Source organism: Mercurialis annua, linkage group LG5 (genome assembly GCF_937616625.2).
Source record: "Mercurialis annua linkage group LG5, ddMerAnnu1.2, whole genome shotgun sequence".
NCBI lineage: Eukaryota > Viridiplantae > Streptophyta > Magnoliopsida > Malpighiales > Euphorbiaceae > Mercurialis > Mercurialis annua.
In genome coordinates this window covers 41,491,206-41,515,566 of record NC_065574.1, presented here as the reverse complement: position 1 = coordinate 41,515,566, position 24,361 = coordinate 41,491,206, and the positions used below count along the sequence as shown (strand labels likewise).

Genomic DNA, 24,361 nt, shown 5'->3' with positions numbered 1-24,361 from the left:
AATTAATAAAATGCACGCGCGGACCGCAAAAATGCAAAAAACGGGTGCAACACGAGGACTTCCCAGGAGGTCACCCATCCTATTACTGCTCTCGCCCAAGCACGTTTAACTTCGGAGTTCTGATGGGATCCGGTGCATTAGTGCTGGTATGATCGCACCCGTCACACCTTGCACGATCATCGTATATATCTGCTGCCTTGCAACTCATTCAACCAAAATAAAAACTATCTTTAAAAGTACGTTTTGGTCCCTGAACTTTTTCATATTTCCCGTTTAGTCCCTGCATTGCAATTCACCGGTGCTCGTTGCTCGTTGCTCGTTACTCGTTCTGTTTACGCGATAGGCGATAATAATTAAAAAAATGCAGGCGCGGACCGCAAAAATGCCAAAAAGGGGTGCAACACGAGGACTTCCCAGGAGGTCACCCATCCTAGTACTGCTCTCGCCCAAGCACGTTTAACTTCGGAGTTCTGATGGGATCCGGTGCATTAGTGCTGGTATGATCGCACCCGTCACACCTTGCACGATCATCGTATATATCTGCTGCCTTGCAACTCATTCAACCAAAATAAAAACTATCTTTAAAAGTACGTTTTGGTCCCTAAACTTTTTCATATTTCCCGTTTAGTCCCTGCATTGCAATTCACCGGTGCTCGTTACTCGTTCTGTTTACGCGATAGGCGATAATAATTAAAAAAATGCAGGCGCGGACCGCAAAAATGCCAAAAAGGGGTGCAACACGAGGACTTCCCAGGAGGTCACCCATCCTAGTACTGCTCTCGCCCAAGCACGTTTAACTTCGGAGTTCTGATGGGATCCGGTGCATTAGTGCTGGTATGATCGCACCCGTCACACCTTGCACGATCATCGTATATATCTGCTGCCTTGCAACTCATTCAACCAAAATAAAAACTATCTTTAAAAGTACGTTTTGGTCCCTGAACTTTTTCATATTTCCCGTTTAGTCCCTGCATTGCAATTCACCGGTGCTCGTTGCTCGTTACTCGTTACTCGTTCTGTTTATGCGATAGGCGATAATAATTAATAAAATGCACGCGCGGACCGCAAAAATGCAAAAAACGGGTGCAACACGAGGACTTCCCAGGAGGTCACCCATCCTATTACTGCTCTCGCCCAAGCACGTTTAACTTCGGAGTTCTGATGGGATCCGGTGCATTAGTGCTGGTATGATCGCACCCGTCACACCTTGCACGATCATCGTATATATCTGCTGCCTTGCAACTCATTCAACCAAAATAAAAACTATCTTTAAAAGTACGTTTTGGTCCCTGAACTTTTTCATATTTCCCGTTTAGTCCCTGCATTGCAATTCACCGGTGCTCGTTGCTCGTTGCTCGTTACTCGTTCTGTTTACGCGATAGGCGATAATAATTAAAAAAATGCAGGCGCGGACCGCAAAAATGCCAAAAAGGGGTGCAACACGAGGACTTCCCAGGAGGTCACCCATCCTAGTACTGCTCTCGCCCAAGCACGTTTAACTTCGGAGTTCTGATGGGATCCGGTGCATTAGTGCTGGTATGATCGCACCCGTCACACCTTGCACGATCATCGTATATATCTGCTGCCTTGCAACTCATTCAACCAAAATAAAAACTATCTTTAAAAGTACGTTTTGGTCCCTGAACTTTTTCATATTTCCCGTTTAGTCCCTGCATTGCAATTCACCGGTGCTCGTTGCTCGTTACTCGTTACTCGTTCTGTTTATGCGATAGGCGATAATAATTAATAAAATGCACGCGCGGACCGCAAAAATGCAAAAAACGGGTGCAACACGAGGACTTCCCAGGAGGTCACCCATCCTATTACTGCTCTCGCCCAAGCACGTTTAACTTCGGAGTTCTGATGGGATCCGGTGCATTAGTGCTGGTATGATCGCACCCGTCACACCTTGCACGATCATCGTATATATCTGCTGCCTTGCAACTCATTCAACCAAAATAAAAACTATCTTTAAAAGTACGTTTTGGTCCCTGAACTTTTTCATATTTCCCGTTTAGTCCCTGCATTGCAATTCACCGGTGCTCGTTGCTCGTTGCTCGTTACTCGTTCTGTTTACGCGATAGGCGATAATAATTAAAAAAATGCAGGCGCGGACCGCAAAAATGCCAAAAAGGGGTGCAACACGAGGACTTCCCAGGAGGTCACCCATCCTAGTACTGCTCTCGCCCAAGCACGTTTAACTTCGGAGTTCTGATGGGATCCGGTGCATTAGTGCTGGTATGATCGCACCCGTCACACCTTGCACGATCATCGTATATATCTGCTGCCTTGCAACTCATTCAACCAAAATAAAAACTATCTTTAAAAGTACGTTTTGGTCCCTGAACTTTTTCATATTTCCCGTTTAGTCCCTGCATTGCAATTCACCGGTGCTCGTTGCTCGTTACTCGTTACTCGTTCTGTTTATGCGATAGGCGATAATAATTAATAAAATGCACGCGCGGACCGCAAAAATGCAAAAAACGGGTGCAACACGAGGACTTCCCAGGAGGTCACCCATCCTATTACTGCTCTCGCCCAAGCACGTTTAACTTCGGAGTTCTGATGGGATCCGGTGCATTAGTGCTGGTATGATCGCACCCGTCACACCTTGCACGATCATCGTATATATCTGCTGCCTTGCAACTCATTCAACCAAAATAAAAACTATCTTTAAAAGTACGTTTTGGTCCCTGAACTTTTTCATATTTCCCGTTTAGTCCCTGCATTGCAATTCACCGGTGCTCGTTGCTCGTTGCTCGTTACTCGTTCTGTTTACGCGATAGGCGATAATAATTAAAAAAATGCAGGCGCGGACCGCAAAAATGCCAAAAAGGGGTGCAACACGAGGACTTCCCAGGAGGTCACCCATCCTAGTACTGCTCTCGCCCAAGCACGTTTAACTTCGGAGTTCTGATGGGATCCGGTGCATTAGTGCTGGTATGATCGCACCCGTCACACCTTGCACGATCATCGTATATATCTGCTGCCTTGCAACTCATTCAACCAAAATAAAAACTATCTTTAAAAGTACGTTTTGGTCCCTAAACTTTTTCATATTTCCCGTTTAGTCCCTGCATTGCAATTCACCGGTGCTCGTTACTCGTTCTGTTTACGCGATAGGCGATAATAATTAAAAAAATGCAGGCGCGGACCGCAAAAATGCCAAAAAGGGGTGCAACACGAGGACTTCCCAGGAGGTCACCCATCCTAGTACTGCTCTCGCCCAAGCACGTTTAACTTCGGAGTTCTGATGGGATCCGGTGCATTAGTGCTGGTATGATCGCACCCGTCACACCTTGCACGATCATCGTATATATCTGCTGCCTTGCAACTCATTCAACCAAAATAAAAACTATCTTTAAAAGTACGTTTTGGTCCCTGAACTTTTTCATATTTCCCGTTTAGTCCCTGCATTGCAATTCACCGGTGCTCGTTGCTCGTTACTCGTTACTCGTTCTGTTTATGCGATAGGCGATAATAATTAATAAAATGCACGCGCGGACCGCAAAAATGCAAAAAACGGGTGCAACACGAGGACTTCCCAGGAGGTCACCCATCCTATTACTGCTCTCGCCCAAGCACGTTTAACTTCGGAGTTCTGATGGGATCCGGTGCATTAGTGCTGGTATGATCGCACCCGTCACACCTTGCACGATCATCGTATATATCTGCTGCCTTGCAACTCATTCAACCAAAATAAAAACTATCTTTAAAAGTACGTTTTGGTCCCTGAACTTTTTCATATTTCCCGTTTAGTCCCTGCATTGCAATTCACCGGTGCTCGTTGCTCGTTGCTCGTTACTCGTTCTGTTTACGCGATAGGCGATAATAATTAAAAAAATGCAGGCGCGGACCGCAAAAATGCCAAAAAGGGGTGCAACACGAGGACTTCCCAGGAGGTCACCCATCCTAGTACTGCTCTCGCCCAAGCACGTTTAACTTCGGAGTTCTGATGGGATCCGGTGCATTAGTGCTGGTATGATCGCACCCGTCACACCTTGCACGATCATCGTATATATCTGCTGCCTTGCAACTCATTCAACCAAAATAAAAACTATCTTTAAAAGTACGTTTTGGTCCCTGAACTTTTTCATATTTCCCGTTTAGTCCCTGCATTGCAATTCACCGGTGCTCGTTGCTCGTTACTCGTTACTCGTTCTGTTTATGCGATAGGCGATAATAATTAATAAAATGCACGCGCGGACCGCAAAAATGCAAAAAACGGGTGCAACACGAGGACTTCCCAGGAGGTCACCCATCCTATTACTGCTCTCGCCCAAGCACGTTTAACTTCGGAGTTCTGATGGGATCCGGTGCATTAGTGCTGGTATGATCGCACCCGTCACACCTTGCACGATCATCGTATATATCTGCTGCCTTGCAACTCATTCAACCAAAATAAAAACTATCTTTAAAAGTACGTTTTGGTCCCTGAACTTTTTCATATTTCCCGTTTAGTCCCTGCATTGCAATTCACCGGTGCTCGTTGCTCGTTGCTCGTTACTCGTTCTGTTTACGCGATAGGCGATAATAATTAAAAAAATGCAGGCGCGGACCGCAAAAATGCCAAAAAGGGGTGCAACACGAGGACTTCCCAGGAGGTCACCCATCCTAGTACTGCTCTCGCCCAAGCACGTTTAACTTCGGAGTTCTGATGGGATCCGGTGCATTAGTGCTGGTATGATCGCACCCGTCACACCTTGCACGATCATCGTATATATCTGCTGCCTTGCAACTCATTCAACCAAAATAAAAACTATCTTTAAAAGTACGTTTTGGTCCCTGAACTTTTTCATATTTCCCGTTTAGTCCCTGCATTGCAATTCACCGGTGCTCGTTGCTCGTTACTCGTTACTCGTTCTGTTTATGCGATAGGCGATAATAATTAATAAAATGCACGCGCGGACCGCAAAAATGCAAAAAACGGGTGCAACACGAGGACTTCCCAGGAGGTCACCCATCCTATTACTGCTCTCGCCCAAGCACGTTTAACTTCGGAGTTCTGATGGGATCCGGTGCATTAGTGCTGGTATGATCGCACCCGTCACACCTTGCACGATCATCGTATATATCTGCTGCCTTGCAACTCATTCAACCAAAATAAAAACTATCTTTAAAAGTACGTTTTGGTCCCTGAACTTTTTCATATTTCCCGTTTAGTCCCTGCATTGCAATTCACCGGTGCTCGTTGCTCGTTGCTCGTTACTCGTTCTGTTTACGCGATAGGCGATAATAATTAAAAAAATGCAGGCGCGGACCGCAAAAATGCCAAAAAGGGGTGCAACACGAGGACTTCCCAGGAGGTCACCCATCCTAGTACTGCTCTCGCCCAAGCACGTTTAACTTCGGAGTTCTGATGGGATCCGGTGCATTAGTGCTGGTATGATCGCACCCGTCACACCTTGCACGATCATCGTATATATCTGCTGCCTTGCAACTCATTCAACCAAAATAAAAACTATCTTTAAAAGTACGTTTTGGTCCCTCAACTTTTTCATATTTCCCGTTTAGTCCCTGCATTGCAATTCACCGGTGCTCGTTACTCGTTCTGTTTACGCGATAGGCGATAATAATTAAAAAAATGCAGGCGCGGACCGCAAAAATGCCAAAAAGGGGTGCAACACGAGGACTTCCCAGGAGGTCACCCATCCTAGTACTGCTCTCGCCCAAGCATGTTTAACTTCGGAGTTCTGATGGGATCCGGTGCATTAGTGCTGGTATGATCGCACCCGTCACACCTTGCACGATCATCGTATATATCTGCTGCCTTGCAACTCATTCAACCAAAATAAAAACTATCTTTAAAAGTACGTTTTGGTCCCTGAACTTTTTCATATTTCCCGTTTAGTCCCTGCATTGCAATTCACCGGTGCTCGTTACTCGTTACTCGTTCTGTTTACGCGATAGGCGATAATAATTAAAAAAATGCAGGCGCGGACCGCAAAAATGCCAAAAAGGGGTGCAACACGAGGACTTCCCAGGAGGTCACCCATCCTAGTACTGCTCTCGCCCAAGCACGTTTATCTTCGGAGTTCTGATGGGATCCGGTGCATTAGTGCTGGTATGATCGCACCCGTCACACCTTGCACGATCATCGTATATATCTGCTGCCTTGCAACTCATTCAACCAAAATAAAAACTATCTTTAAAAGTACGTTTTGGTCCCTGAACTTTTTCATATTTCCCGTTTAGTCCCTGCATTGCAATTCACCGGTGCTCGTTACTCGTTCTGTTTACGCGATAGGCGATAATAATTAAAAAAATGCAGGCGCGGACCGCAAAAATGCAAAAAAGGGGTGCAACACGAGGACTTCCCAGGAGGTCACCCATCCTAGTACTGCTCTCGCCCAAGCACGTTTGACTTCGGAGTTCTGATGGGATCCGGTGCATTAGTGCTGGTATGATCGCACCCGTCACACCTTGCACGATCATCTTATATATCTGCTGCCTTGCAACTCATTCAACCAAAATAAAAACTATCTTTAAAAGTACGTTTTGGTCCCTGAACTTTTTCATATTTCCCGTTTAATCCCTGCATTGCAATTCACCGGTGCTCGTTACTCGTTACTCGTTCTGTTTACGCGATAGGCGATAATAATTAAAAAAATGCAGGCGCGGACCGCAAAAATGCCAAAAAGGGGTGCAACACGAGGACTTCCCAGGAGGTCACCCATCCTAGTACTGCTCTCGCCCAAGCACGTTTATCTTCGGAGTTCTGATGGGATCCGGTGCATTAGTGCTGGTATGATCGCACCCGTCACACCTTGCACGATCATCGTATATATCTGCTGCCTTGCAACTCATTCAACCAAAATAAAAACTATCTTTAAAAGTACGTTTTGGTCCCTGAACTTTTTCATATTTCCCGTTTAGTCCCTGCATTGCAATTCACCGGTGCTCGTTACTCGTTCTGTTTACGCGATAGGCGATAATAATTAAAAAAATGCAGGCGCGGACCGCAAAAATGCAAAAAAGGGGTGCAACACGAGGACTTCCCAGGAGGTCACCCATCCTAGTACTGCTCTCGCCCAAGCACGTTTAACTTCGGAGTTCTGATGGGATCCGGTGCATTAGTGCTGGTATGATCGCACCCGTCACACCTTGCACGATCATCGTATATATCTGCTGCCTTGCAACTCATTCAACCAAAATAAAAACTATCTTTAAAAGTACGTTTTGGTCCCTGAACTTTTTCATATTTCCCGTTTAGTCCCTGCATTGCAATTCACCGGTGCTCGTTACTCGTTACTCGTTCTGTTTACGCGATAGGCGATAATAATTAAAAAAATGCAGGCGCGGACCGCAAAAATGCCAAAAAGGGGTGCAACACGAGGACTTCCCAGGAGGTCACCCATCCTAGTACTGCTCTCGCCCAAGCACGTTTATCTTCGGAGTTCTGATGGGATCCGGTGCATTAGTGCTGGTATGATCGCACCCGTCACACCTTGCACGATCATCGTATATATCTGCTGCCTTGCAACTCATTCAACCAAAATAAAAACTATCTTTAAAAGTACGTTTTGGTCCCTGAACTTTTTCATATTTCCCGTTTAGTCCCTGCATTGCAATTCACCGGTGCTCGTTACTCGTTCTGTTTACGCGATAGGCGATAATAATTAAAAAAATGCAGGCGCGGACCGCAAAAATGCAAAAAAGGGGTGCAACACGAGGACTTCCCAGGAGGTCACCCATCCTAGTACTGCTCTCGCCCAAGCACGTTTAACTTCGGAGTTCTGATGGGATCCGGTGCATTAGTGCTGGTATGATCGCACCCGTCACACCTTGCACGATCATCTTATATATCTGCTGCCTTGCAACTCATTCAACCAAAATAAAAACTATCTTTAAAAGTACGTTTTGGTCCCTGAACTTTTTCATATTTCCCGTTTAATCCCTGCATTGCAATTCACCGGTGCTCGTTACTCGTTACTCGTTCTGTTTACGCGATAGGCGATAATAATTAAAAAAATGCAGGCGCGGACCGCAAAAATGCCAAAAAGGGGTGCAACACGAGGACTTCCCAGGAGGTCACCCATCCTAGTACTGCTCTCGCCCAAGCACGTTTAACTTCGGAGTTCTGATGGGATCCGGTGCATTAGTGCTGGTATGATCGCACCCGTCACACCTTGCACGATCATCGTATATATCTGCTGCCTTGCAACTCATTCAACCAAAATAAAAACTATCTTTAAAAGTACGTTTTGGTCCCTGAACTTTTTCATATTTCCCGTTTAGTCCCTGCATTGCAATTCACCGGTGCTCGTTACTCGTTACTCGTTCTGTTTACGCGATAGGCGATAATAATTAAAAAAATGCAGGCGCGGACCGCAAAAATGCAAAAAAGGGGTGCAACACGAGGACTTCCCAGGAGGTCACCCATCCTAGTACTGCTCTCGCCCAAGCACGTTTAACTTCGGAGTTCTGATGGGATCCGGTGCATTAGTGCTGGTATGATCGCACCCGTCACACCTTGCACGATCATCGTATATATCTGCTGCCTTGCAACTCATTCAACCAAAATAAAAACTATCTTTAAAAGTACGTTTTGGTCCCTGAACTTTTTCATATTTCCCGTTTAGTCCCTGCATTGCAATTCACCGGTGCTCGTTGCTCGTTACTCGTTCTGTTTACGCGATAGGCGATAATAATTAAAAAAATGCAGGCGCGGACCGCAAAAATGCCAAAAAGGGGTGCAACACGAGGACTTCCCAGGAGGTCACCCATCCTAGTACTGCTCTCGCCCAAGCACGTTTATCTTCGGAGTTCTGATGGGATCCGGTGCATTAGTGCTGGTATTATCGCACCCGTCACACCTTGCACGATCATCGTATATATCTGCTGCCTTGCAACTCATTCAACCAAAATAAAAACTATCTTTAAAAGTACGTTTTGGTCCCTGAACTTTTTCATATTTCCCGTTTAGTCCCTGCATTGCAATTCACCGGTGCTCGTTACTCGTTCTGTTTACGCGATAGGCGATAATAATTAAAAAAATGCAGGCGCGGACCGCAAAAATGCCAAAAAGGGGTGCAACACGAGGACTTCCCAGGAGGTCACCCATCCTAGTACTGCTCTCGCCCAAGCACGTTTATCTTCGGAGTTCTGATGGGATCCGGTGCATTAGTGCTGGTATGATCGCACCCGTCACACCTTGCACGATCATCGTATATATCTGCTGCCTTGCAACTCATTCAACCAAAATAAAAACTATCTTTAAAAGTACGTTTTGGTCCCTGAACTTTTTCATATTTCCCGTTTAGTCCCTGCATTGCAATTCACCGGTGCTCGTTACTCGTTCTGTTTACGCGATAGGCGATAATAATTAAAAAAATGCAGGCGCGGACCGCAAAAATGCCAAAAAGGGGTGCAACACGAGGACTTCCCAGGAGGTCACCCATCCTAGTACTGCTCTCGCCCAAGCACGTTTAACTTCGGAGTTCTGATGGGATCCGGTGCATTAGTGCTGGTATGATCGCACCCGTCACACCTTGCACGATCATCGTATATATCTGCTGCCTTGCAACTCATTCAACCAAAATAAAAACTATCTTTAAAAGTACGTTTTGGTCCCTGAACTTTTTCATATTTCCCGTTTAGTCCCTGCATTGCAATTCACCGGTGCTCGTTACTCGTTACTCGTTCTGTTTACGCGATAGGCGATAATAATTAAAAAAATGCAGGCGCGGACCGCAAAAATGCCAAAAAGGGGTGCAACACGAGGACTTCCCAGGAGGTCACCCATCCTAGTACTGCTCTCGCCCAAGCACGTTTAACTTCGGAGTTCTGATGGGATCCGGTGCATTAGTGCTGGTATGATCGCACCCGTCACACCTTGCACGATCATCGTATATATCTGCTGCCTTGCAACTCATTCAACCAAAATAAAAACTATCTTTAAAAGTACGTTTTGGTCCCTGAACTTTTTCATATTTCCCGTTTAGTCCCTGCATTGCAATTCACCGGTGCTCGTTGCTCGTTGCTCGTTACTCGTTCTGTTTACGCGATAGGCGATAATAATTAAAAAAATGCAGGCGCGGACCGCAAAAATGCCAAAAAGGGGTGCAACACGAGGACTTCCCAGGAGGTCACCCATCCTAGTACTGCTCTCGCCCAAGCACGTTTAGCTTCGGAGTTCTGATGGGATCCGGTGCATTAGTGCTGGTATGATCGCACCCGTCACACCTTGCACGATCATCATATATATCTGCTGCCTTGCAACTCATTCAACCAAAATAAAAACTATCTTTAAAAGTACGTTTTGGTCCCTAAACTTTTTCATATTTCCCGTTTAGTCCCTGCATTGCAATTCACCGGTGCTCGTTGCTCGTTGCTCGTTACTCGTTCTGTTTACGCGATAGGCGATAATAATTAAAAAAATGCAGGCGCGGACCGCAAAAATGCCAAAAAGGGGTGCAACACGAGGACTTCCCAGGAGGTCACCCATCCTAGTACTGCTCTCGCCCAAGCACGTTTATCTTCGGAGTTCTGATGGGATCCGGTGCATAAGTGCTGGTATGATCGCACCCGTCACACCTTGCACGATCATCGTATATATCTGCTGCCTTGCAACTCATTCAACCAAAATAAAAACTATCTTTAAAAGTACGTTTTGGTCCCTGAACTTTTTCATATTTCCCGTTTAGTCCCTGCATTGCAATTCACCGGTGCTCGTTACTCGTTCTGTTTACGCGATAGGCGATAATAATTAAAAAAATGCAGGCGCGGACCGCAAAAATGCAAAAAAGGGGTGCAACACGAGGACTTCCCAGGAGGTCACCCATCCTAGTACTGCTCTCGCCCAAGCACGTTTAACTTCGGAGTTCTGATGGGATCCGGTGCATTAGTGCTGGTATGATCGCACCCGTCACACCTTGCACGATCATCGTATATATCTGCTGCCTTGCAACTCATTCAACCAAAATAAAAACTATCTTTAAAAGTACGTTTTGGTCCCTGAACTTTTTCATATTTCCCGTTTAGTCCCTGCATTGCAATTCACCGGTGCTCGTTACTCGTTACTCGTTCTGTTTACGCGATAGGCGATAATAATTAAAAAAATGCAGGCGCGGACCGCAAAAATGCCAAAAAGGGGTGCAACACGAGGACTTCCCAGGAGGTCACCCATCCTAGTACTGCTCTCGCCCAAGCACGTTTATCTTCGGAGTTCTGATGGGATCCGGTGCATTAGTGCTGGTATGATCGCACCCGTCACACCTTGCACGATCATCGTATATATCTGCTGCCTTGCAACTCATTCAACCAAAATAAAAACTATCTTTAAAAGTACGTTTTGGTCCCTGAACTTTTTCATATTTCCCGTTTAGTCCCTGCATTGCAATTCACCGGTGCTCGTTACTCGTTCTGTTTACGCGATAGGCGATAATAATTAAAAAAATGCAGGCGCGGACCGCAAAAATGCCAAAAAGGGGTGCAACACGAGGACTTCCCAGGAGGTCACCCATCCTAGTACTGCTCTCGCCCAAGCACGTTTAACTTCGGAGTTCTGATGGGATCCGGTGCATTAGTGCTGGTATGATCGCACCCGTCACACCTTGCACGATCATCGTATATATCTGCTGCCTTGCAACTCATTCAACCAAAATAAAAACTATCTTTAAAAGTACGTTTTGGTCCCTGAACTTTTTCATATTTCCCGTTTAGTCCCTGCATTGCAATTCACCGGTGCTCGTTACTCGTTACTCGTTCTGTTTACGCGATAGGCGATAATAATTAAAAAAATGCAGGCGTGGACCGCAAAAATGCCAAAAAGGGGTGCAACACGAGGACTTCCCAGGAGGTCACCCATCCTAGTACTGCTCTCGCCCAAGCACGTTTAACTTCGGAGTTCTGATGGGATCCGGTGCATTAGTGCTGGTATGATCGCACCCGTCACACCTTGCACGATCATCGTATATATCTGCTGCCTTGCAACTCATTCAACCAAAATAAAAACTATCTTTAAAAGTACGTTTTGGTCCCTGAACTTTTTCATATTTCCCGTTTAGTCCCTGCATTGCAATTCACCGGTGCTCGTTACTCGTTACTCGTTCTGTTTACGCGATAGGCGATAATAATTAAAAAAATGCAGGCGCGGACCGCAAAAATGCCAAAAAGGGGTGCAACACGAGGACTTCCCAGGAGGTCACCCATCCTAGTACTGCTCTCGCCCAAGCACGTTTATCTTCGGAGTTCTGATGGGATCCGGTGCATTAGTGCTGGTATGATCGCACCCGTCACACCTTGCACGATCATCGTATATATCTGCTGCCTTGCAACTCATTCAACCAAAATAAAAACTATCTTTAAAAGTACGTTTTGGTCCCTGAACTTTTTCATATTTCCCGTTTAGTCCCTGCATTGCAATTCACCGGTGCTCGTTACTCGTTCTGTTTACGCGATAGGCGATAATAATTAAAAAAATGCAGGCGCGGACCGCAAAAATGCCAAAAAGGGGTGCAACACGAGGACTTCCCAGGAGGTCACCCATCCTAGTACTGCTCTCGCCCAAGCACGTTTAACTTCGGAGTTCTGATGGGATCCGGTGCATTAGTGCTGGTATGATCGCACCCGTCACACCTTGCACGATCATCGTATATATCTGCTGCCTTGCAACTCATTCAACCAAAATAAAAACTATCTTTAAAAGTACGTTTTGGTCCCTGAACTTTTTCATATTTCCCGTTTAGTCCCTGCATTGCAATTCACCGGTGCTCGTTACTCGTTACTCGTTCTGTTTACGCGATAGGCGATAATAATTAAAAAAATGCAGGCGTGGACCGCAAAAATGCCAAAAAGGGGTGCAACACGAGGACTTCCCAGGAGGTCACCCATCCTAGTACTGCTCTCGCCCAAGCACGTTTAACTTCGGAGTTCTGATGGGATCCGGTGCATTAGTGCTGGTATGATCGCACCCGTCACACCTTGCACGATCATCGTATATATCTGCTGCCTTGCAACTCATTCAACCAAAATAAAAACTATCTTTAAAAGTACGTTTTGGTCCCTGAACTTTTTCATATTTCCCGTTTAGTCCCTGCATTGCAATTCACCGGTGCTCGTTGCTCGTTGCTCGTTACTCGTTCTGTTTACGCGATAGGCGATAATAATTAAAAAAATGCAGGCGCGGACCGCAAAAATGCCAAAAAGGGGTGCAACACGAGGACTTCCCAGGAGGTCACCCATCCTAGTACTGCTCTCGCCCAAGCACGTTTAGCTTCGGAGTTCTGATGGGATCCGGTGCATTAGTGCTGGTATGATCGCACCCGTCACACCTTTCACGATCATCGTATATATCTGCTGCCTTGCAACTCATTCAACCAAAATAAAAACTATCTTTAAAAGTACGTTTTGGTCCCTAAACTTTTTCATATTTCCCGTTTAGTCCCTGCATTGCAATTCACCGGTGCTCGTTGCTCGTTGCTCGTTACTCGTTCTGTTTACGCGATAGGCGATAATAATTAAAAAAATGCAGGCGCGGACCGCAAAAATGCCAAAAAGGGGTGCAACACGAGGACTTCCCAGGAGGTCACCCATCCTAGTACTGCTCTCGCCCAAGCACGTTTAGCTTCGGAGTTCTGATGGGATCCGGTGCATTAGTGCTGGTATGATCGCACCCGTCACACCTTGCACGATCATCGTATATATCTGCTGCCTTGCAACTCATTCAACCAAAATAAAAACTATCTTTAAAAGTACGTTTTGGTCCCTGAACTTTTTCATATTTCCCGTTTAGTCCCTGCATTGCAATTCACCGGTGCTCGTTACTCGTTACTCGTTCTGTTTACGCGATAGGCGATAATAATTAAAAAAATGCAGGCGCGGACCGCAAAAATGCCAAAAAGGGGTGCAACACGAGGACTTCCCAGGAGGTCACCCATCCTAGTACTGCTCTCGCCCAAGCACGTTTAACTTCGGAGTTCTGATGGGATCCGGTGCATTAGTGCTGGTATGATCGCACCCGTCACACCTTGCACGATCATCGTATATATCTGCTGCCTTGCAACTCATTCAACCAAAATAAAAACTATCTTTAAAAGTACGTTTTGGTCCCTGAACTTTTTCATATTTCCCGTTTAGTCCCTGCATTGCAATTCACCGGTGCTCGTTGCTCGTTGCTCGTTACTCGTTCTGTTTACGCGATAGGCGATAATAATTAAAAAATGCAGGCGCGGACCGCAAAAATGCCAAAAAGGGGTGCAACACGAGGACTTCCCAGGAGGTCACCCATCCTAGTACTGCTCTCGCCCAAGCACGTTTAATTTCGGAGTTCAGATGGGATCCGGTGCATTAGTGCTGGTATGATCGCACCCGTCACACCTTGCACGATCATCGTATATATCTGCTGCCTTGCAACTCATTCAACCAAAATAAAAACTATCTTTAAAAGTACGTTTTGGTCGCTGAACTTTTTCATATTTCCCGTTTAGTCCCTGCATTGCAATTCACCGGTGCTCGTTACTCGTTCTGTTTACGCGATAGGCGATAATAATTAAAAAAATGCAGGCGCGGACCGCAAAAATGCCAAAAAGGGGTGCAACACGAGGACTTCCCAGGAGGTCACCCATCCTAGTACTGCTCTCGCCCAAGCACGTTTAACTTCGGAGTTCTGATGGGATCCGGTGCATTAGTGCTGGTATGATCGCACCCGTCACACCTTGCACGATCATCGTATATATCTGCTGCCTTGCAACTCATTCAACCAAAATAAAAACTATCTTTAAAAGTACGTTTTGGTCCCTGAACTTTTTCATATTTCCCGTTTAGTCCCTGCATTGCAATTCACCGGTGCTCGTTACTCGTTCTGTTTACGCGATAGGCGATAATAATTAAAAAAATGCAGGCGCGGACCGCAAAAATGCCAAAAAGGGGTGCAACACGAGGACTTCCCAGGAGGTCACCCATCCTAGTACTGCTCTCGCCCAAGCACGTTTAGCTTCGGAGTTCTGATGGGATCCGGTGCATTAGTGCTGGTATGATCGCACCCGTCACACCTTGCACGATCATCGTATATATCTGCTGCCTTGCAACTCATTCAACCAAAATAAAAACTATCTTTAAAAGTACGTTTTGGTCCCTAAACTTTTTCATATTTCCCGTTTAGTCCCTGCATTGCAATTCACCGGTGCTCGTTGCTCGTTGCTCGTTACTCGTTCTGTTTACGCGATAGGCGATAATAATTAAAAAAATGCAGGCGCGGACCGCAAAAATGCCAAAAAGGGGTGCAACACGAGGACTTCCCAGGAGGTCACCCATCCTAGTACTGCTCTCGCCCAAGCACGTTTAGCTTCGGAGTTCTGATGGGATCCGGTGCATTAGTGCTGGTATGATCGCACCCGTCACACCTTGCACGATCATCGTATATATCTGCTGCCTTGCAACTCATTCAACCAAAATAAAAACTATCTTTAAAAGTACGTTTTGGTCCCTGAACTTTTTCATATTTCCCGTTTAGTCCCTGCATTGCAATTCACCGGTGCTCGTTACTCGTTACTCGTTCTGTTTACGCGATAGGCGATAATAATTAAAAAAATGCAGGCGCGGACCGCAAAAATGCCAAAAAGGGGTGCAACACGAGGACTTCCCAGGAGGTCACCCATCCTAGTACTGCTCTCGCCCAAGCACGTTTAACTTCGGAGTTCTGATGGGATCCGGTGCATTAGTGCTGGTATGATCGCACCCGTCACACCTTGCACGATCATCGTATATATCTGCTGCCTTGCAACTCATTCAACCAAAATAAAAACTATCTTTAAAAGTACGTTTTGGTCCCTGAACTTTTTCATATTTCCCGTTTAGTCCCTGCATTGCAATTCACCGGTGCTCGTTGCTCGTTGCTCGTTACTCGTTCTGTTTACGCGATAGGCGATAATAATTAAAAAATGCAGGCGCGGACCGCAAAAATGCCAAAAAGGGGTGCAACACGAGGACTTCCCAGGAGGTCACCCATCCTAGTACTGCTCTCGCCCAAGCACGTTTAATTTCGGAGTTCAGATGGGATCCGGTGCATTAGTGCTGGTATGATCGCACCCGTCACACCTTGCACGATCATCGTATATATCTGCTGCCTTGCAACTCATTCAACCAAAATAAAAACTATCTTTAAAAGTACGTTTTGGTCGCTGAACTTTTTCATATTTCCCGTTTAGTCCCTGCATTGCAATTCACCGGTGCTCGTTACTCGTTACTCGTTCTGTTTACGCGATAGGCGATAATAATTAAAAAAATGCAGGCGCGGACCGCAAAAATGCCAAAAAGGGGTGCAACACGAGGACTTCCCAGGAGGTCACCCATCCTAGTACTGCTCTCGCCCAAGCACGTTTAACTTCGGAGTTCTGATGGGATCCGGTGCATTAGTGCTGGTATGATCGCACCCGTCACACCTTGCACGATCATCGTATATATCTGCTGCCTTGCAACTCATTCAACCAAAATAAAAACTATCTTTAAAAGTACGTTTTGGTCCCTGAACTTTTTCATATTTCCCGTTTAGTCCCTGCATTGCAATTCACCGGTGCTCGTTGCTCGTTGCTCGTTACTCGTTCTGTTTACGCGATAGGCGATAATAATTAAAAAATGCAGGCGCGGACCGCAAAAATGCCAAAAAGGGGTGCAACACGAGGACTTCCCAGGAGGTCACCCATCCTAGTACTGCTCTCGCCCAAGCACGTTTAACTTCGGAGTTCAGATGGGATCCGGTGCATTAGTGCTGGTATGATCGCACCCGTCACACCTTGCACGATCATCGTATATATCTGCTGCCTTGCAACTCATTCAACCAAAATAAAAACTATCTTTAAAAGTACGTTTTGGTCGCTGAACTTTTTCATATTTCCCGTTTAGTCCCTGCATTGCAATTCACCGGTGCTCGTTACTCGTTCTGTTTACGCGATAGGCGATAATAATTAAAAAAATGCAGGCGCGGACCGCAAAAATGCCAAAAAGGGGTGCAACACGAGGACTTCCCAGGAGGTCACCCATCCTAGTACTGCTCTCGCCCAAGCACGTTTAACTTCGGAGTTCTGATGGGATCCGGTGCATTAGTGCTGGTATGATCGCACCCGTCACACCTTGCACGATCATCGTATATATCTGCTGCCTTGCAACTCATTCAACCAAAATAAAAACTATCTTTAAAAGTACGTTTTGGTCGCTGAACTTTTTCATATTTCCCGTTTAGTCCCTGCATTGCAATTCACCGGTGCTCGTTACTCGTTCTGTTTACGCGATAGGCGATAATAATTAAAAAAATGCAGGCGCGGACCGCAAAAATGCCAAAAAGGGGTGCAACACGAGGACTTCCCAGGAGGTCACCCATCCTAGTACTGCTCTCGCCCAAGCACGTTTAACTTCGGAGTTCTGATGGGATCCGGTGCATTAGTGCTGGTATGATCGCACCCGTCACACCTTGCACGATCATCGTATATATCTGCTGCCTTGCAACTCATTCAACCAAAATAAAAACTATCTTTAAAAGTACGTTTTGGTCGCTGAACTTTTTCATATTTCCCGTTTAGTCCCTGCATTGCAATTCACCGGTGCTCGTTACTCGTTCTGTTTACGCGATAGGCGATAATAATTAAAAAAATGCAGGCGCGGACCGCAAAAATGCCAAAAAGGGGTGCAACACGAGGACTTCCCAGGAGGTCACCCATCCTAGTACTGCTCTCGCCCATGCACGTTTAACTTCGGAGTTCTGATGGGATCCGGTGCATTAGTGCTGGTATGATCGCACCCGTCACACCTTGCACGATCATCGTATATATCTGCTGCCTTGCAACTCATTCAACCAAAATAAAAACTATCTTTAAAAGTACGTTTTGGTCCCTGAACTTTTTCATATTTCCCGTTTAGTCCCTGCATTGCAATTCACCGGTGCTCGTTGCTCGTTGCTCGTTACTCGTTCTGTTTACGCGATAGGCGATAATAATTAAAAAATGCAGGCGCGGACCGCAAAAATGCCAAAAAGGGGTGCAACACGAGGACTTCCCAGGAGGTCACCCATCCTAGTACTGCTCTCGCCCAAGCACGTTTAACTTCGGAGTTCAGATGGGATCTGGTGCATTAGTGCTGGTATGATCGCACCCGTCACACCTTGCACGATCATCGTATATATCTGCTGCCTTGCAACTCATTCAACCAAAATAAAAACTATCTTTAAAAGTACGTTTTGGTCGCTGAACTTTTTCATATTTCCCGTTTAGTCCCTGCATTGCAATTCACCGGTGCTCGTTACTCGTTCTGTTTACGCGATAGGCGATAATAATTAAAAAAATGCAGGCGCGGACCGCAAAAATGCCAAAAAGGGGTGCAACACGAGGACTTCCCAGGAGGTCACCCATCCTAGTACTGCTCTCGCCCAAGCACGTTTAACTTCGGAGTTCTGATGGGATCCGGTGCATTAGTGCTGGTATGATCGCACCCGTCACACCTTGCACGATCATCGTATATATCTGCTGCCTTGCAACTCATTCAACCAAAATAAAAACTATCTTTAAAAGTACGTTTTGGTCGCTGAACTTTTTCATATTTCCCGTTTAGTCCCTGCATTGCAATTCACCGGTGCTCGTTACTCGTTCTGTTTACGCGATAGGCGATAATAATTAAAAAAATGCAGGCGCGGACCGCAAAAATGCCAAAAAGGGGTGCAACACGAGGACTTCCCAGGAGGTCACCCATCCTAGTACTGCTCTCGCCCAAGCACGTTTAACTTCGGAGTTCTGATGGGATCCGGTGCATTAGTGCTGGTATGATCGCACCCGTCACACCTTGCACGATCATCGTATATATCTGCTGCCTTGCAACTCATTCAACCAAAATAAAAACTATCTTTAAAAGTACGTTTTGGTCCCTAAACTTTTTCATATTTCCCGTTTAGTCCCTGCATTGCAATTCACCGGTGCTCGTTACTCGTTACTCGTTCTGTTTACGCGATAGGCGATAATAATTAAAAAAATGCAGGCGCGGACCGCAAAAATGCCAAAAAGGGGTGCAACACGAGGACTTCCCAGGAGGTCACCCATCCTAGTACTGATCTCGCCCAAGCACGTTTAACTTCGGAGTTCTGATGGGATCCGGTGCATTAGTGCTGGTATGATCGCACCCGTCACACCTTGCACGATCATCGTATATATCTGCTGCCTTGCAACTCATTCAACCAAAATAAAAACTATCTTTAAAAGTACGTTTTGGTCCCTGAACTTTTTCATATTTCCCGTTTAGTCCCTGCATTGCAATTCACCGGTGCTCGTTGCTCGTTGCTCGTTACTCGTTCTGTTTACGCGATAGGCGATAATAATTAAAAAAATGCAGGCGCGGACCGCAAAAATGCCAAAAAGGGGTGCAACACGAGGACTTCCCAGGAGGTCACCCATCCTAGTACTGCTCTCGCCCAAGCACGTTTATCTTCGGAGTTCTGATGGGATCCGGTGCATTAGTGCTGGTATGATCGCACCCGTCACACCTTGCACGATCATCGTATATATCTGCTGCCTTGCAACTCATTCAACCAAAATAAAAACTATCTTTAAAAGTACGTTTTGGTCCCTGAACTTTTTCATATTTCCCGTTTAGTCCCTGCATTGCAATTCACCGGTGCTCGTTGCTCGTTGCTCGTTACTCGTTCTGTTTACGCGATAGGCGATAATAATTAAAAAAATGCAGGCGCGGACCGCAAAAATGCCAAAAAGGGGTGCAACACGAGGACTTCCCAGGAGGTCACCCATCCTAGTACTGCTCTCGCCCAAGCACGTTTAGCTTCGGAGTTCTGATGGGATCCGGTGCATTAGTGCTGGTATGATCGCACCCGTCACACCTTGCACGATCATCGTATATATCTGCTGCCTTGCAACTCATTCAACCAAAATAAAAACTATCTTTAAAAGTACGTTTTGGTCCCTAAACTTTTTCATATTTCCCGTTTAGTCCCTGCATTGCAATTCACCGGTGCTCGTTGCTCGTTGCTCGTTACTCGTTCTGTTTACGCGATAGGCGATAATAATTAAAAAAATGCAGGCGCGGACCGCAAAAATGCCAAAAAGGGGTGCAACACGAGGACTTCCCAGGAGGTCACCCATCCTAGTACTGCTCTCGCCCAAGCACGTTTATCTTCGGAGTTCTGATGGGATCCGGTGCATTAGTGCTGGTATGATCGCACCCGTCACACCTTGCACGATCATCGTATATATCTGCTGCCTTGCAACTCATTCAACCAAAATAAAAACTATCTTTAAAAGTACGTTTTGGTCCCTGAACTTTTTCATATTTCCCGTTTAGTCCCTGCATTGCAATTCACCGGTGCTCGTTACTCGTTCTGTTTACGCGATAGGCGATAATAATTAAAAAAATGCAGGCGCGGACCGCAAAAATGCAAAAAAGGGGTGCAACACGAGGACTTCCCAGGAGGTCACCCATACTAGTACTGCTCTCGCCCAAGCACGTTTAACTTCGGAGTTCTGATGGGATCCGGTGCATTAGTGCTGGTATGATCGCACCCGTCACACCTTGCACGATCATCGTATATATCTGCTGCCTTGCAACTCATTCAACCAAAATAAAAACTATCTTTAAAAGTACGTTTTGGTCCCTGAACTTTTTCATATTTCCCGTTTAGTCCCTGCATTGCAATTCACCGGTGCTCGTTACTCGTTACTCGTTCTGTTTACGCGATAGGCGATAATAATTAAAAAAATGCAGGCGCGGACCGCAAAAATGCCAAAAAGGGGTGCAACACGAGGACTTCCCAGGAGGTCACCCATCCTAGTACTGCTCTCGCCCAAGCACGTTTATCTTCGGAGTTCTGATGGGATCCGGTGCATTAGTGCTGGTATGATCGCACCCGTCACACCTTGCACGATCATCGTATATATCTGCTGCCTTGCAACTCATTCAACCAAAATAAAAACTATCTTTAAAAGTACGTTTTGGTCCCTGAACTTTTTCATATTTCCCGTTTAGTCCCTGCATTGCAATTCACCGGTGCTCGTTACTCGTTCTGTTTACGCGATAGGCGATAATAATTAAAAAAATGCAGGCGCGGACCGCAAAAATGCCAAAAAGGGGTGCAACACGAGGACTTCCCAGGAGGTCACCCATCCTAGTACTGCTCTCGCCCAAGCACGTTTAACTTCGGAGTTCTGATGGGATCCGGTGCATTAGTGCTGGTATGATCGCACCCGTCACACCTTGCACGATCATCGTATATATCTGCTGCCTTGCAACTCATTCAACCAAAATAAAAACTATCTTTAAAAGTACGTTTTGGTCCCTGAACTTTTTCATATTTCCCGTTTAGTCCCTGCATTGCAATTCACCGGTGCTCGTTACTCGTTACTCGTTCTGTTTACGCGATAGGCGATAATAATTAAAAAAATGCAGGCGCGGACCGCAAAAATGCCAAAAAGGGGTGCAACACGAGGACTTCCCAGGAGGTCACCCATCCTAGTACTGCTCTCGCCCAAGCACGTTTAACTTCGGAGTTCTGATGGGATCCGGTGCATTAGTGCTGGTATGATCGCACCCGTCACACCTTGCACGATCATCGTATATATCTGCTGCCTTGCAACTCATTCAACCAAAATAAAAACTATCTTTAAAAGTACGTTTTGGTCCCTGAACTTTTTCATATTTCCCGTTTAGTCCCTGCATTGCAATTCACCGGTGCTCGTTACTCGTTACTCGTTCTGTTTACGCGATAGGCGATAATAATTAAAAAAATGCAGGCGTGGACCGCAAAAATGCCAAAAAGGGGTGCAACACGAGGACTTCCCAGGAGGTCACCCATCCTAGTACTGCTCTCGCCCAAGCACGTTTAACTTCGGAGTTCTGATGGGATCCGGTGCATTAGTGCTGGTATGATCGCACCCGTCACACCTTGCACGATCATCGTATATATCTGCTGCCTTGCAACTCATTCAACCAAAATAAAAACTATCTTTAAAAGTACGTTTTGGTCCCTGAACTTTTTCATATTTCCCGTTTAGTCCCTGCATTGCAATTCACCGGTGCTCGTTGCTCGTTGCTCGTTACTCGTTCTGTTTACGCGATAGGCGATAATAATTAAAAAAATGCAGGCGCGGACCGCAAAAATGCCAAAAAGGGGTGCAACACGAGGACTTCCCAGGAGGTCACCCATCCTAGTACTGCTCTCGCCCAAGCACGTTTAGCTTCGGAGTTCTGATGGGATCCGGTGCATTAGTGCTGGTATGATCGCACCCGTCACACCTTGCACGATCATCGTATATATCTGCTGCCTTGCAACTCATTCAACCAAAATAAAAACTATCTTTAAAAGTACGTTTTGGTCCCTAAACTTTTTCATATTTCCCGTTTAGTCCCTGCATTGCAATTCACCGGTGCTCGTTGCTCGTTGCTCGTTACTCGTTCTGTTTACGCGATAGGCGATAATAATTAAAAAAATGCAGGCGCGGACCGCAAAAATGCCAAAAAGGGGTGCAACACGAGGACTTCCCAGGAGGTCACCCATCCTAGTACTGCTCTCGCCCAAGCACGTTTAGCTTCGGAGTTCTGATGGGATCCGGTGCATTAGTGCTGGTATGATCGCACCCGTCACACCTTGCACGATCATCGTATATATCTGCTGCCTTGCAACTCATTCAACCAAAATAAAAACTATCTTTAAAAGTACGTTTTGGTCCCTGAACTTTTTCATATTTCCCGTTTAGTCCCTGCATTGCAATTCACCGGTGCTCGTTACTCGTTACTCGTTCTGTTTACGCGATAGGCGATAATAATTAAAAAAATGCAGGCGCGGACCGCAAAAATGCCAAAAAGGGGTGCAACACGAGGACTTCCCAGGAGGTCACCCATCCTAGTACTGCTCTCGCCCAAGCACGTTTAACTTCGGAGTTCTGATGGGATCCGGTGCATTAGTGCTGGTATGATCGCACCCGTCACACCTTGCACGATCATCGTATATATCTGCTGCCTTGCAACTCATTCAACCAAAATAAAAACTATCTTTAAAAGTACGTTTTGGTCCCTGAACTTTTTCATATTTCCCGTTTAGTCCCTGCATTGCAATTCACCGGTGCTCGTTGCTCGTTGCTCGTTACTCGTTCTGTTTACGCGATAGGCGATAATAATTAAAAAAATGCAGGCGCGGACCGCAAAAATGCCAAAAAGGAGTGCAACACGAGGACTTCCCAGGAGGTCACCCATCCTAGTACTGCTCTCGCCCAAGCACGTTTAACTTCGGAGTTCAGATGGGATCCGGTGCATTAGTGCTGGTATGATCGCACCCGTCACACCTTGCACGATCATCGTATATATCTGCTGCCTTGCAACTCATTCAACCAAAATAAAAACTATCTTTAAAAGTACGTTTTGGTCCCTAAACTTTTTCATATTTCCCGTTTAGTCCCTGCATTGCAATTCACCGGTGCTCGTTACTCGTTCTGTTTACGCGATAGGCGATAATAATTAAAAAAATGCAGGCGCGGACCGCAAAAATGCCAAAAAGGGGTGCAACACGAGGACTTCCCAGGAGGTCACCCATCCTAGTACTGCTCTCGCCCAAGCACGTTTAACTTCGGAGTTCTGATGGGATCCGGTGCATTAGTGCTGGTATGATCGCACCCGTCACACCTTGCACGATCATCGTATATATCTGCTGCCTTGCAACTCATTCAACCAAAATAAAAACTATCTTTAAAAGTACGTTTTGGTCCCTGAACTTTTTCATATTTCCCGTTTAGTCCCTGCATTGCAATTCACCGGTGCTCGTTACTCGTTCTGTTTACGCGATAGGCGATAATAATTAAAAAAATGCAGGCGCGGACCGCAAAAATGCCAAAAAGGGGTGCAACACGAGGACTTCCCAGGAGGTCACCCATCCTAGTACTGCTCTCGCCCAAGCACGTTTAACTTCGGAGTTCTGATGGGATCCGGTGCATTAGTGCTGGTATGATCGCACCCGCCACACCTTGCACGATCATCGTATATATCTGCTGCCTTGCAACTCATTCAACCAAAATAAAAACTATCTTTAAAAGTACGTTTTGGTCCCTGAACTTTTTCATATTTCCCGTTTAGTCCCTGCATTGCAATTCACCGGTGCTCGTTACTCGTTACTCGTTCTGTTTACGCGATAGGCGATAATAATTAAAAAAATGCAGGCGCGGACCGCAAAAATGCAAAAAAGGGGTGCAACACGAGGACTTCCCAGGAGGTCACCCATCCTAGTACTGCTCTCGCCCAAGCACGTTTAACTTCGGAGTTCTGATGGGATCCGGTGCATTAGTGCTGGTATGATCGCACCCGTCACACCTTGCACGATCATCGTATATATCTGCTGCCTTGCAACTCATTCAACCAAAATAAAAACTATCTTTAAAAGTACGTT

General features: G+C 46.0%; 71 non-coding genes across 71 annotated transcripts; all 71 read right to left on the bottom strand.

The window, feature by feature from the left end:
* Window positions 1-41: 41 nt before the first annotated feature.
* Window positions 42-160, bottom strand: LOC126685005 (5S ribosomal RNA). Its single transcript, XR_007643163.1, has one exon. It is a non-coding gene; the product is annotated as a 5S ribosomal RNA (ribosomal RNA).
* Window positions 161-392: 232 nt separating this feature from the next.
* On the bottom strand, window positions 393-511 carry LOC126685298 (5S ribosomal RNA). Its single transcript, XR_007643407.1, has one exon. It is a non-coding gene; the product is annotated as a 5S ribosomal RNA (ribosomal RNA).
* Window positions 512-729: 218 nt separating this feature from the next.
* On the bottom strand, window positions 730-848 carry LOC126685297 (5S ribosomal RNA). Its single transcript, XR_007643406.1, has one exon. It is a non-coding gene; the product is annotated as a 5S ribosomal RNA (ribosomal RNA).
* Window positions 849-1,080: 232 nt separating this feature from the next.
* LOC126685004 (5S ribosomal RNA) lies at window positions 1,081-1,199 on the bottom strand. Its single transcript, XR_007643162.1, has one exon. It is a non-coding gene; the product is annotated as a 5S ribosomal RNA (ribosomal RNA).
* A 232-nt stretch (window positions 1,200-1,431) lies between these two features.
* LOC126685295 (5S ribosomal RNA) lies at window positions 1,432-1,550 on the bottom strand. Its single transcript, XR_007643404.1, has one exon. It is a non-coding gene; the product is annotated as a 5S ribosomal RNA (ribosomal RNA).
* A 232-nt stretch (window positions 1,551-1,782) lies between these two features.
* Window positions 1,783-1,901, bottom strand: LOC126685002 (5S ribosomal RNA). Its single transcript, XR_007643161.1, has one exon. It is a non-coding gene; the product is annotated as a 5S ribosomal RNA (ribosomal RNA).
* A 232-nt stretch (window positions 1,902-2,133) lies between these two features.
* LOC126685294 (5S ribosomal RNA) lies at window positions 2,134-2,252 on the bottom strand. Its single transcript, XR_007643403.1, has one exon. It is a non-coding gene; the product is annotated as a 5S ribosomal RNA (ribosomal RNA).
* A 232-nt stretch (window positions 2,253-2,484) lies between these two features.
* Window positions 2,485-2,603, bottom strand: LOC126685001 (5S ribosomal RNA). The gene has a single exon (XR_007643160.1). It is a non-coding gene; the product is annotated as a 5S ribosomal RNA (ribosomal RNA).
* A 232-nt stretch (window positions 2,604-2,835) lies between these two features.
* LOC126685293 (5S ribosomal RNA) lies at window positions 2,836-2,954 on the bottom strand. The gene has a single exon (XR_007643402.1). It is a non-coding gene; the product is annotated as a 5S ribosomal RNA (ribosomal RNA).
* Window positions 2,955-3,172: 218 nt separating this feature from the next.
* Window positions 3,173-3,291, bottom strand: LOC126685292 (5S ribosomal RNA). The gene has a single exon (XR_007643401.1). It is a non-coding gene; the product is annotated as a 5S ribosomal RNA (ribosomal RNA).
* A 232-nt stretch (window positions 3,292-3,523) lies between these two features.
* LOC126685000 (5S ribosomal RNA) lies at window positions 3,524-3,642 on the bottom strand. The gene has a single exon (XR_007643159.1). It is a non-coding gene; the product is annotated as a 5S ribosomal RNA (ribosomal RNA).
* Window positions 3,643-3,874: 232 nt separating this feature from the next.
* LOC126685291 (5S ribosomal RNA) lies at window positions 3,875-3,993 on the bottom strand. The gene has a single exon (XR_007643400.1). It is a non-coding gene; the product is annotated as a 5S ribosomal RNA (ribosomal RNA).
* Window positions 3,994-4,225: 232 nt separating this feature from the next.
* Window positions 4,226-4,344, bottom strand: LOC126684998 (5S ribosomal RNA). Its single transcript, XR_007643157.1, has one exon. It is a non-coding gene; the product is annotated as a 5S ribosomal RNA (ribosomal RNA).
* A 232-nt stretch (window positions 4,345-4,576) lies between these two features.
* LOC126685290 (5S ribosomal RNA) lies at window positions 4,577-4,695 on the bottom strand. The gene has a single exon (XR_007643399.1). It is a non-coding gene; the product is annotated as a 5S ribosomal RNA (ribosomal RNA).
* A 232-nt stretch (window positions 4,696-4,927) lies between these two features.
* Window positions 4,928-5,046, bottom strand: LOC126684997 (5S ribosomal RNA). Its single transcript, XR_007643156.1, has one exon. It is a non-coding gene; the product is annotated as a 5S ribosomal RNA (ribosomal RNA).
* Window positions 5,047-5,278: 232 nt separating this feature from the next.
* On the bottom strand, window positions 5,279-5,397 carry LOC126685289 (5S ribosomal RNA). The gene has a single exon (XR_007643398.1). It is a non-coding gene; the product is annotated as a 5S ribosomal RNA (ribosomal RNA).
* Window positions 5,398-5,615: 218 nt separating this feature from the next.
* LOC126684816 (5S ribosomal RNA) lies at window positions 5,616-5,734 on the bottom strand. The gene has a single exon (XR_007642985.1). It is a non-coding gene; the product is annotated as a 5S ribosomal RNA (ribosomal RNA).
* A 225-nt stretch (window positions 5,735-5,959) lies between these two features.
* On the bottom strand, window positions 5,960-6,078 carry LOC126684693 (5S ribosomal RNA). Its single transcript, XR_007642865.1, has one exon. It is a non-coding gene; the product is annotated as a 5S ribosomal RNA (ribosomal RNA).
* Window positions 6,079-6,296: 218 nt separating this feature from the next.
* On the bottom strand, window positions 6,297-6,415 carry LOC126684522 (5S ribosomal RNA). Its single transcript, XR_007642697.1, has one exon. It is a non-coding gene; the product is annotated as a 5S ribosomal RNA (ribosomal RNA).
* Window positions 6,416-6,640: 225 nt separating this feature from the next.
* Window positions 6,641-6,759, bottom strand: LOC126684692 (5S ribosomal RNA). Its single transcript, XR_007642864.1, has one exon. It is a non-coding gene; the product is annotated as a 5S ribosomal RNA (ribosomal RNA).
* A 218-nt stretch (window positions 6,760-6,977) lies between these two features.
* LOC126685288 (5S ribosomal RNA) lies at window positions 6,978-7,096 on the bottom strand. Its single transcript, XR_007643397.1, has one exon. It is a non-coding gene; the product is annotated as a 5S ribosomal RNA (ribosomal RNA).
* A 225-nt stretch (window positions 7,097-7,321) lies between these two features.
* Window positions 7,322-7,440, bottom strand: LOC126684691 (5S ribosomal RNA). The gene has a single exon (XR_007642863.1). It is a non-coding gene; the product is annotated as a 5S ribosomal RNA (ribosomal RNA).
* Window positions 7,441-7,658: 218 nt separating this feature from the next.
* On the bottom strand, window positions 7,659-7,777 carry LOC126685287 (5S ribosomal RNA). The gene has a single exon (XR_007643396.1). It is a non-coding gene; the product is annotated as a 5S ribosomal RNA (ribosomal RNA).
* A 225-nt stretch (window positions 7,778-8,002) lies between these two features.
* Window positions 8,003-8,121, bottom strand: LOC126685286 (5S ribosomal RNA). The gene has a single exon (XR_007643395.1). It is a non-coding gene; the product is annotated as a 5S ribosomal RNA (ribosomal RNA).
* Window positions 8,122-8,346: 225 nt separating this feature from the next.
* On the bottom strand, window positions 8,347-8,465 carry LOC126685284 (5S ribosomal RNA). The gene has a single exon (XR_007643393.1). It is a non-coding gene; the product is annotated as a 5S ribosomal RNA (ribosomal RNA).
* Window positions 8,466-8,690: 225 nt separating this feature from the next.
* On the bottom strand, window positions 8,691-8,809 carry LOC126684931 (5S ribosomal RNA). The gene has a single exon (XR_007643094.1). It is a non-coding gene; the product is annotated as a 5S ribosomal RNA (ribosomal RNA).
* Window positions 8,810-9,027: 218 nt separating this feature from the next.
* LOC126684690 (5S ribosomal RNA) lies at window positions 9,028-9,146 on the bottom strand. Its single transcript, XR_007642862.1, has one exon. It is a non-coding gene; the product is annotated as a 5S ribosomal RNA (ribosomal RNA).
* Window positions 9,147-9,364: 218 nt separating this feature from the next.
* Window positions 9,365-9,483, bottom strand: LOC126685283 (5S ribosomal RNA). The gene has a single exon (XR_007643392.1). It is a non-coding gene; the product is annotated as a 5S ribosomal RNA (ribosomal RNA).
* Window positions 9,484-9,708: 225 nt separating this feature from the next.
* On the bottom strand, window positions 9,709-9,827 carry LOC126685282 (5S ribosomal RNA). Its single transcript, XR_007643391.1, has one exon. It is a non-coding gene; the product is annotated as a 5S ribosomal RNA (ribosomal RNA).
* Window positions 9,828-10,059: 232 nt separating this feature from the next.
* LOC126684342 (5S ribosomal RNA) lies at window positions 10,060-10,178 on the bottom strand. Its single transcript, XR_007642525.1, has one exon. It is a non-coding gene; the product is annotated as a 5S ribosomal RNA (ribosomal RNA).
* A 232-nt stretch (window positions 10,179-10,410) lies between these two features.
* LOC126684871 (5S ribosomal RNA) lies at window positions 10,411-10,529 on the bottom strand. Its single transcript, XR_007643037.1, has one exon. It is a non-coding gene; the product is annotated as a 5S ribosomal RNA (ribosomal RNA).
* Window positions 10,530-10,747: 218 nt separating this feature from the next.
* On the bottom strand, window positions 10,748-10,866 carry LOC126685280 (5S ribosomal RNA). Its single transcript, XR_007643390.1, has one exon. It is a non-coding gene; the product is annotated as a 5S ribosomal RNA (ribosomal RNA).
* Window positions 10,867-11,091: 225 nt separating this feature from the next.
* On the bottom strand, window positions 11,092-11,210 carry LOC126684689 (5S ribosomal RNA). Its single transcript, XR_007642861.1, has one exon. It is a non-coding gene; the product is annotated as a 5S ribosomal RNA (ribosomal RNA).
* Window positions 11,211-11,428: 218 nt separating this feature from the next.
* LOC126685279 (5S ribosomal RNA) lies at window positions 11,429-11,547 on the bottom strand. Its single transcript, XR_007643389.1, has one exon. It is a non-coding gene; the product is annotated as a 5S ribosomal RNA (ribosomal RNA).
* Window positions 11,548-11,772: 225 nt separating this feature from the next.
* On the bottom strand, window positions 11,773-11,891 carry LOC126685278 (5S ribosomal RNA). Its single transcript, XR_007643388.1, has one exon. It is a non-coding gene; the product is annotated as a 5S ribosomal RNA (ribosomal RNA).
* A 225-nt stretch (window positions 11,892-12,116) lies between these two features.
* Window positions 12,117-12,235, bottom strand: LOC126684688 (5S ribosomal RNA). Its single transcript, XR_007642860.1, has one exon. It is a non-coding gene; the product is annotated as a 5S ribosomal RNA (ribosomal RNA).
* A 218-nt stretch (window positions 12,236-12,453) lies between these two features.
* Window positions 12,454-12,572, bottom strand: LOC126685277 (5S ribosomal RNA). The gene has a single exon (XR_007643387.1). It is a non-coding gene; the product is annotated as a 5S ribosomal RNA (ribosomal RNA).
* Window positions 12,573-12,797: 225 nt separating this feature from the next.
* On the bottom strand, window positions 12,798-12,916 carry LOC126685276 (5S ribosomal RNA). The gene has a single exon (XR_007643386.1). It is a non-coding gene; the product is annotated as a 5S ribosomal RNA (ribosomal RNA).
* Window positions 12,917-13,148: 232 nt separating this feature from the next.
* Window positions 13,149-13,267, bottom strand: LOC126684341 (5S ribosomal RNA). Its single transcript, XR_007642524.1, has one exon. It is a non-coding gene; the product is annotated as a 5S ribosomal RNA (ribosomal RNA).
* Window positions 13,268-13,499: 232 nt separating this feature from the next.
* Window positions 13,500-13,618, bottom strand: LOC126684340 (5S ribosomal RNA). Its single transcript, XR_007642523.1, has one exon. It is a non-coding gene; the product is annotated as a 5S ribosomal RNA (ribosomal RNA).
* A 225-nt stretch (window positions 13,619-13,843) lies between these two features.
* On the bottom strand, window positions 13,844-13,962 carry LOC126685275 (5S ribosomal RNA). Its single transcript, XR_007643385.1, has one exon. It is a non-coding gene; the product is annotated as a 5S ribosomal RNA (ribosomal RNA).
* Window positions 13,963-14,193: 231 nt separating this feature from the next.
* On the bottom strand, window positions 14,194-14,312 carry LOC126684895 (5S ribosomal RNA). The gene has a single exon (XR_007643060.1). It is a non-coding gene; the product is annotated as a 5S ribosomal RNA (ribosomal RNA).
* A 218-nt stretch (window positions 14,313-14,530) lies between these two features.
* On the bottom strand, window positions 14,531-14,649 carry LOC126685274 (5S ribosomal RNA). The gene has a single exon (XR_007643384.1). It is a non-coding gene; the product is annotated as a 5S ribosomal RNA (ribosomal RNA).
* Window positions 14,650-14,867: 218 nt separating this feature from the next.
* LOC126684339 (5S ribosomal RNA) lies at window positions 14,868-14,986 on the bottom strand. Its single transcript, XR_007642522.1, has one exon. It is a non-coding gene; the product is annotated as a 5S ribosomal RNA (ribosomal RNA).
* A 232-nt stretch (window positions 14,987-15,218) lies between these two features.
* Window positions 15,219-15,337, bottom strand: LOC126684338 (5S ribosomal RNA). The gene has a single exon (XR_007642521.1). It is a non-coding gene; the product is annotated as a 5S ribosomal RNA (ribosomal RNA).
* A 225-nt stretch (window positions 15,338-15,562) lies between these two features.
* LOC126685272 (5S ribosomal RNA) lies at window positions 15,563-15,681 on the bottom strand. The gene has a single exon (XR_007643382.1). It is a non-coding gene; the product is annotated as a 5S ribosomal RNA (ribosomal RNA).
* Window positions 15,682-15,912: 231 nt separating this feature from the next.
* On the bottom strand, window positions 15,913-16,031 carry LOC126684894 (5S ribosomal RNA). The gene has a single exon (XR_007643059.1). It is a non-coding gene; the product is annotated as a 5S ribosomal RNA (ribosomal RNA).
* A 225-nt stretch (window positions 16,032-16,256) lies between these two features.
* LOC126685270 (5S ribosomal RNA) lies at window positions 16,257-16,375 on the bottom strand. Its single transcript, XR_007643380.1, has one exon. It is a non-coding gene; the product is annotated as a 5S ribosomal RNA (ribosomal RNA).
* A 231-nt stretch (window positions 16,376-16,606) lies between these two features.
* LOC126684269 (5S ribosomal RNA) lies at window positions 16,607-16,725 on the bottom strand. The gene has a single exon (XR_007642456.1). It is a non-coding gene; the product is annotated as a 5S ribosomal RNA (ribosomal RNA).
* Window positions 16,726-16,943: 218 nt separating this feature from the next.
* Window positions 16,944-17,062, bottom strand: LOC126685264 (5S ribosomal RNA). Its single transcript, XR_007643375.1, has one exon. It is a non-coding gene; the product is annotated as a 5S ribosomal RNA (ribosomal RNA).
* A 218-nt stretch (window positions 17,063-17,280) lies between these two features.
* On the bottom strand, window positions 17,281-17,399 carry LOC126685253 (5S ribosomal RNA). Its single transcript, XR_007643364.1, has one exon. It is a non-coding gene; the product is annotated as a 5S ribosomal RNA (ribosomal RNA).
* Window positions 17,400-17,617: 218 nt separating this feature from the next.
* Window positions 17,618-17,736, bottom strand: LOC126684379 (5S ribosomal RNA). Its single transcript, XR_007642559.1, has one exon. It is a non-coding gene; the product is annotated as a 5S ribosomal RNA (ribosomal RNA).
* A 231-nt stretch (window positions 17,737-17,967) lies between these two features.
* LOC126684780 (5S ribosomal RNA) lies at window positions 17,968-18,086 on the bottom strand. The gene has a single exon (XR_007642949.1). It is a non-coding gene; the product is annotated as a 5S ribosomal RNA (ribosomal RNA).
* A 218-nt stretch (window positions 18,087-18,304) lies between these two features.
* LOC126685242 (5S ribosomal RNA) lies at window positions 18,305-18,423 on the bottom strand. The gene has a single exon (XR_007643353.1). It is a non-coding gene; the product is annotated as a 5S ribosomal RNA (ribosomal RNA).
* A 218-nt stretch (window positions 18,424-18,641) lies between these two features.
* On the bottom strand, window positions 18,642-18,760 carry LOC126685231 (5S ribosomal RNA). The gene has a single exon (XR_007643342.1). It is a non-coding gene; the product is annotated as a 5S ribosomal RNA (ribosomal RNA).
* A 225-nt stretch (window positions 18,761-18,985) lies between these two features.
* Window positions 18,986-19,104, bottom strand: LOC126684315 (5S ribosomal RNA). The gene has a single exon (XR_007642499.1). It is a non-coding gene; the product is annotated as a 5S ribosomal RNA (ribosomal RNA).
* Window positions 19,105-19,336: 232 nt separating this feature from the next.
* On the bottom strand, window positions 19,337-19,455 carry LOC126684687 (5S ribosomal RNA). The gene has a single exon (XR_007642859.1). It is a non-coding gene; the product is annotated as a 5S ribosomal RNA (ribosomal RNA).
* A 232-nt stretch (window positions 19,456-19,687) lies between these two features.
* On the bottom strand, window positions 19,688-19,806 carry LOC126684337 (5S ribosomal RNA). The gene has a single exon (XR_007642520.1). It is a non-coding gene; the product is annotated as a 5S ribosomal RNA (ribosomal RNA).
* Window positions 19,807-20,038: 232 nt separating this feature from the next.
* On the bottom strand, window positions 20,039-20,157 carry LOC126684686 (5S ribosomal RNA). Its single transcript, XR_007642858.1, has one exon. It is a non-coding gene; the product is annotated as a 5S ribosomal RNA (ribosomal RNA).
* A 218-nt stretch (window positions 20,158-20,375) lies between these two features.
* On the bottom strand, window positions 20,376-20,494 carry LOC126684581 (5S ribosomal RNA). The gene has a single exon (XR_007642754.1). It is a non-coding gene; the product is annotated as a 5S ribosomal RNA (ribosomal RNA).
* Window positions 20,495-20,719: 225 nt separating this feature from the next.
* LOC126684685 (5S ribosomal RNA) lies at window positions 20,720-20,838 on the bottom strand. The gene has a single exon (XR_007642857.1). It is a non-coding gene; the product is annotated as a 5S ribosomal RNA (ribosomal RNA).
* Window positions 20,839-21,056: 218 nt separating this feature from the next.
* On the bottom strand, window positions 21,057-21,175 carry LOC126685220 (5S ribosomal RNA). Its single transcript, XR_007643331.1, has one exon. It is a non-coding gene; the product is annotated as a 5S ribosomal RNA (ribosomal RNA).
* A 225-nt stretch (window positions 21,176-21,400) lies between these two features.
* Window positions 21,401-21,519, bottom strand: LOC126685208 (5S ribosomal RNA). Its single transcript, XR_007643320.1, has one exon. It is a non-coding gene; the product is annotated as a 5S ribosomal RNA (ribosomal RNA).
* Window positions 21,520-21,744: 225 nt separating this feature from the next.
* LOC126685197 (5S ribosomal RNA) lies at window positions 21,745-21,863 on the bottom strand. The gene has a single exon (XR_007643309.1). It is a non-coding gene; the product is annotated as a 5S ribosomal RNA (ribosomal RNA).
* Window positions 21,864-22,095: 232 nt separating this feature from the next.
* Window positions 22,096-22,214, bottom strand: LOC126684336 (5S ribosomal RNA). The gene has a single exon (XR_007642519.1). It is a non-coding gene; the product is annotated as a 5S ribosomal RNA (ribosomal RNA).
* Window positions 22,215-22,446: 232 nt separating this feature from the next.
* On the bottom strand, window positions 22,447-22,565 carry LOC126684334 (5S ribosomal RNA). Its single transcript, XR_007642517.1, has one exon. It is a non-coding gene; the product is annotated as a 5S ribosomal RNA (ribosomal RNA).
* A 225-nt stretch (window positions 22,566-22,790) lies between these two features.
* Window positions 22,791-22,909, bottom strand: LOC126685185 (5S ribosomal RNA). The gene has a single exon (XR_007643298.1). It is a non-coding gene; the product is annotated as a 5S ribosomal RNA (ribosomal RNA).
* Window positions 22,910-23,141: 232 nt separating this feature from the next.
* LOC126684317 (5S ribosomal RNA) lies at window positions 23,142-23,260 on the bottom strand. The gene has a single exon (XR_007642501.1). It is a non-coding gene; the product is annotated as a 5S ribosomal RNA (ribosomal RNA).
* Window positions 23,261-23,478: 218 nt separating this feature from the next.
* Window positions 23,479-23,597, bottom strand: LOC126685172 (5S ribosomal RNA). The gene has a single exon (XR_007643287.1). It is a non-coding gene; the product is annotated as a 5S ribosomal RNA (ribosomal RNA).
* A 218-nt stretch (window positions 23,598-23,815) lies between these two features.
* On the bottom strand, window positions 23,816-23,934 carry LOC126685165 (5S ribosomal RNA). Its single transcript, XR_007643280.1, has one exon. It is a non-coding gene; the product is annotated as a 5S ribosomal RNA (ribosomal RNA).
* Window positions 23,935-24,159: 225 nt separating this feature from the next.
* Window positions 24,160-24,278, bottom strand: LOC126685163 (5S ribosomal RNA). The gene has a single exon (XR_007643279.1). It is a non-coding gene; the product is annotated as a 5S ribosomal RNA (ribosomal RNA).
* Window positions 24,279-24,361: the final 83 nt, after the last annotated feature.